Here is a 6,000-nt window from a genome sequence, read left to right as displayed (position 1 = left end):
TCCAGACAATTATTTAAATGTATAAAAATTAGCATTTATTGCTCAATGTTTACAATTTAAGAATTAGGAAATGTGAAAATATGTTTGTCAAGTGTGCACTGACTGTATTATGATGTTGAGTGGTTGAAGCATGCTCATAGTAATACGAGTTGATTTCTTACCTAATTGTCACTATTACTATAAACATTTTATTTCATTTCCACGTTTTACAAATACATTTTATACGTTGACGGAAAAAAAACTATTATGTAATTTATACATCATTTGATGTATAAAATTAAGGGGAAATGTTTAGAGAAAGCACAATATCAAAGTGTTAATTTGTATTTATCTTAATATCCACAACATTTGCGTAATAATACCAAATCCTTCCCATTCTTGCGAGTTCAGTCGAGCGGTGGTAATATGGGACAGTCTCTACCCTTGTGAACAATAGCTGGCTCGAGTCACGAGCCCAAGCCCTACAGCAGGTATACCGGGGGAGATCATGGCAGGGGGGGACCTTTCCGGGGTGTGCATATTGAAAACGATCGGGGTTAACGTATCCGGTTAGCATCAATTCTAATTAGAAAATCTGGTAATTGTATATGATAAGTGAATATCTAATTAATACGCATTAGTGAATTATCTAATTAATACGCAAACTCAAAAATAACTCGTCATATCGACGAGTGCATGCTGCAACTGAAATTAAGTGTCCGCGGCCGGAAACATCACCCCCCGGTCTCTGACGTCAATATGACGTAGGGGGGTGATGTTTCCGGGGGCGACCTTTCCGCGTCCCCAATAAAACTACTGATTGCCGTACCCCACACACCCCCACACCTTTAGGTTGGAGCTCGTTCGCTACACTCGCCTCCAGGTCGAAGTTCGTTCCAAAAGGTGAGTGAGCTTAGCGGTTTTGGTTGGAAGCTGTTGTCATAAATGTAAAAAATAATAGTGCTGCACCATGTTGGTAAATCAATTAACTCTTCACTTCACATCACAGAATCAACTTGTTTAGTCAACTTGAACCAGCTGTTAAGATTCTTAATTCCATTTAAATATGAGCACTCGGTTAACATGGGAAACTCCAGAGCCACTGGGGTGGAGCCCGAATGCCCGATCAGAATAAAAACTACTTAGTTTTCCTATTTAATGCCCAAAGAATCGTTGTACCGAATTTCAACGTCCTAGGTAAATGGGAAGTGGGAGAATTAGTGAGTGAGTGAGTCAGTGAGGGCTTTGCCTTTTATCACCTCTTTATTAGATATTCTGCATCGTCTTCTTCAATACATCTATTGTCTTCTACCTATTTAAAGTTTCAGTATCCTATATTATTGAAGAGTTGAAATTATATTCCCGAAGTTGGACTTTGTCTAGCAGCAGCGGCAGGGGAGGTATACAGTATAGGGCGGCAGTGATGTCCAGATATATCTGGTTACAGACCACCACTACCACGGAGTGTTTGTTGATCATTCCCTAATACATGTTTATCAGCAATGTCAAGGTCGACATTTGAAACGTTTGCAAATGAAAGCAATCTACTCACAAGTCAACAGTTCCAACAAATTCATGTCGTCTTCCTACCTCTTAATACGTTGAAATTTCAATCTTGTAATCAGTAACACCAACTAATGTTAAACTAGTCTGCAATACAGTAACATTTACGTTAAAACTAAAATAAATAATCTTCTTCGACGTAAGTTTTATGCTAATTACAGCCACCTCATAGAGGTTTTCTTACTCATCCGTTAAGGGTACAACATTTTGGCAATAAATCCAATGTGTTAAGTTAAATTAATGTGTTATGAAATAACGAACAGCTGTTTGGATTAAGATCATCCCGGGTCTAGGAGGATTAAACATCTCTACCCACTACTAGTGCTAGGTCAGTGACGTCACGTGGGCATGTTTTAACATCGTTCAGCTGTTGTAGAGATGTCGGTCGCGCCCAATACAATAACAGACGGTTCACAGACCACCAAACAAACAGCGGGTAAACCATTGTGTTTGTGTGGAATGTTTTTGTTTACTACTTTAGAGCAGTGATTTGCGCACATCTAACTCATCTATAAACAATCGTGTTCAACAAACGCTATAATCTGTGGTTCAGCTAGTAAGCTTTGTTTGTGTTTAAGTTATCTTTGAAGATAAAAACTTGACGAGTCAAGATATACGAATTTGTATCGAAAAGAGTTATATGTTACTCCGCTAAACTAAAGTGTATTGATAAACTTACAGTTAATTCATAAATAACCTACATGCCGAACACAAGCAGTTTTACCATGGAAAAATAAAGACAAGTATAAGCTAAATAAATACAGAGTGTTCATTTACAATAGAGGGTTGGACGACAATTCAACTAATACACTTAGTAACTGGCAACAAGAGGTAAAACAACAAAACTAATAAAAAATATAGCCATTAAAGGGATAGTAAACATATCTTAACTATATTTTGAAAAATATATGTATGCTTGAGGCTTGCTTGTTCAAACGAAACTGGAAAAAAAAACAACCAAACCATCTACAACTGCGCTGAGAACTCTACATAATAAAATTTAATAACAACTAATAAGCTTAAGAAATTATTATTGTGAGCACAACATGAAGACTTAAATGTAAACAATTATTGTAAGGGGTGTAATAACATTATTAAGTCCTGAGAAAAAAATAGTACTAAACTAGCTACAAATAAAACGCCAAGAAGAAATACATTATCTTCCAGTTGTTTATTGCAGAGATACACCCAAGTGGTTCTACCAGACTTGTTTGTTAACTGAGATCGATTAGGAACTCAACTCAATTAACCACAGCCACAGCAGAGACTGTCTGATGAGCGTCTTACAGCTGGCACAATCTCTACTCTCCACAGACTACATACACTGTCTGATGAGCTAATTGTCTGATGTGCTGGTGAACTGGCACAATATCTTTCCTCTACAGGCTACATACACTGTCTGATGAGCATATACAGCTGGTTCAATCTCTTCGCTCTACAGGCTACAGGCTACATACACTGTCTGATGAACACATAGCTGGCACAATCTCTTCGCTCTACAAGCTACAGGCTACATACACTACCTGATGATCATATACAGCTGGCACAATCTCTTCGCTCTACAGGCTACAGGCTACATACACTACCTGATGATCATATACAGCTGGTACAATCTCTTCGCTCTACAGGCTACAGGCTACATACACTGTCTGATGAACACATAGCTGGCACAATCTCTTCGCTCTATAGGCTACAGGCTACATACACTGTCTGATGATCATATACAGCTGGCACAATCTCTTCGCTCTACGGGCTACAGGCTACATACACTGTCTGATGAGCATATACAGCTGGTACAATCTCTTCGCTCTACAGGCTACAGGCTACATACACTACCTGATGATCATATACATCTGGCACAATCTCTTCGCTCTACAGGCTACAGGCTACATACACTGTCTGATGAGCACATATAGCTGGCACAATCTCTTCGCTCTACAGGCTACAGGCTACATACACTGTCTGATGAGCATATACAGCTGGTACAATCTCTTCGCTCTACAGGCTACAGGCTACATACACTACCTGATGATCATATACAGCTGGCACAATCTCTTCGCTCTACAGGCTACAGGCTACATACACTACCTGATGATCATATACAGCTGGCACAATCTCTTCGCTCTACAGGCTACAGGCTACATACACTACCTGATGATCATATACAGCTGGTACAATCTCTTCGCTCTGCAGGCTACAGGCTACATACACTACCTGATGATCATATACAGCTGGCACAATCTCTTCGCTCTACAGGCTACAGGCTACATACACTATCTGATGATCATATACAGCTGGCACAATCTCTTCGCTCTACAGGCTACAGGCTACATACACTACCTGATGATCATACAGCTGGTACAATCTCTTCGCTCTACATGCTACAGGCTACATACACTGTCTGATGAGCATATACAGCTGGTACAATCTCTTCGCTCTACAGGCTACAGGCTACATACACTGTCTGGTTTATTGGATTCTAACAATCTTACGCAGTTTGGCTTTCAGGTACTGCAATTGAAAATAATACTTTTAATGTAAACCAACCACGGTATAATCAACTCATCTAATCCGTTCAGTAGCAAACATCGTTAAATAAACTTCTCATTGAGTGCGTTAATATTGGAATTATATTTGTTTTTTTTTTCAATTTTACATATACGGTACACTACACTAGTGTAGTACGGCGGTTGAACGGGGAATGAAGATACTACAGTATTGTTATCAAAGCTTTTTTACGCCCCAGTAAGAGAAAAATTATTTTGTCATTGACGATAGCTCGATTAAAATAAATTATGACTTAATTCTAAAAAATATTAAACAATTGGCTTGAAAATGTAAGTACGCTCCTCTATAAATTATTCAATTATAAGCCAGTTTGATGCGATGAGGGTATGGTTTATTTTGCACTGTCCGTTGCCTTTTGAGTGCACTGATGAATTTTAGAGAAGGTTTTACAATTTGAATTTTAACACTGGTTATAACATCAGAGGTCAGGACATAGTTTACAGATACAGTAGTTTAATATCAGTTAAATATGTAGATAAGCTAAACAATAACGCTCTCTATAGAAACATATCAAAACATTCTCTCGAAGAGTGCCATTAGGAGGATAGATTTACATAAAGGTGTGTTCAAACTATGCTGCAACTAAAAACATTGCAAAGGAATGTCTACTTGCATAACACTAGTGTATCCATGGCTAATGATACAAACATGCCAGAAAGTAATTACCTAGAGCCGGATATTTACTCAACATTGGAAAACTTAAAAAGGTTAAACAAAGAAGGAAATCCATCGCATTCATTTACAATTTTAGAAAGATTGGAAAACAAGTAAAATCTTTAACGTGGTAATTTTTTTAATTGTTATGTAATTGTTTACATCTCACCTGAAAAAAATCTATTAATACAAGTTAAAGATATTTAAAAGAACAACAATAATGGAGATAAACCACGTCTTAATAAAATAAACGAAGTAAGGCCAATTCATATGATACGAACATTTGTAATAAAGGAACCACTAGAATTTAACTTAAAATATCAACAAAAAATGATTCTACAGAATGATAAGAAGAGTGTAACCTTTAAATAACATTATATTTTTTATTAGAATTGTGCAGATATGAATGATAACAGTATCTCTACACTACTGCTATCTGGTAGAGACAGTTCGTATCTAGACATACAAAGGGCGAGGTTGCTCTAGAACTGGACCAGACGTAGCCTGGAGACGAAATGTCAAATGTCAGGTACCTACGTCACGTAGAAACTTGCACCACCCCGGTACCAACTGGGGGCGTAGCTCAGATGGTAGAGCGCTCGCTTAGCATGTGAGAGGTACCGGGATCGATACCCGGCGCCTCCAGATATTTTAGTTTTATCATGAAATTCGTAAAATAGGCTTATGTGACTTGTAGGAAATTTTTTATATACGTAAATAAAAACAGTTTAAAGAGATTTTAAAGTACAGTATAATAGTTTTTAAATTATATACTGTACTCCGATCGCAACATTTGGGTGGTTTAGGGGAAGAAAACGCCACCACTTAAACCTGCCTTTAAAAAACTTCTCAACAGCTGAGGTTTGCCGAATTATAAATCAGCTGCGTCTTATAAGTTAGTAAAAAAGTAGTGGGGGAACTTCCTCTCAAAACGCTTAAATTTTGTGAACGGGATATAGTGGATATAGTACCTCGCATCTACTGTAGAGCGGTCATATGGTTACAGGGGTATAACAAAAGTTTTTACAGATCTTATTTCAGCTACATCTATCTATACTATTATAAAAAAGAGGTGGTTGCTGTATGTGTGTATGGGAAAAGTAAACTCGAAAAATACTGGTCGGATTGGGCTGAAATTTGGCATGATGATAGCTCACATTCCCGATTAACATATAGGCATATTCTTATTTCAAAAATCCTTTCGGGCTCCGCCCCAGTGGCTCTGGAGTTTCCCAT

The 6,000-nt window shown here is 37.8% G+C and overlaps 1 non-coding gene across 1 annotated transcript; it reads left to right on the top strand.

Annotated features, from left to right (window-relative positions):
• The first annotated feature begins 5,336 nt into the window (after positions 1 to 5,336).
• Positions 5,337 to 5,409, top strand: Trnaa-agc (transfer RNA alanine (anticodon AGC)). Its single transcript has one exon. It is a non-coding gene; the product is annotated as a tRNA-Ala (tRNA).
• The last annotated feature ends 591 nt before the right edge of the window (positions 5,410 to 6,000 follow it).

The sequence above is a fragment of the Macrosteles quadrilineatus genome, unplaced genomic scaffold (genome assembly GCF_028750875.1).
Source record: "Macrosteles quadrilineatus isolate MER2022 unplaced genomic scaffold, UCM_ALF_1.0 Scaffold_1__1_contigs__length_201487025, whole genome shotgun sequence".
Lineage (NCBI taxonomy): Eukaryota > Metazoa > Arthropoda > Insecta > Hemiptera > Cicadellidae > Macrosteles > Macrosteles quadrilineatus.
Note: the sequence above shows the minus strand (reverse complement) of the source record. Positions and strands in the feature narration are given on the sequence as shown.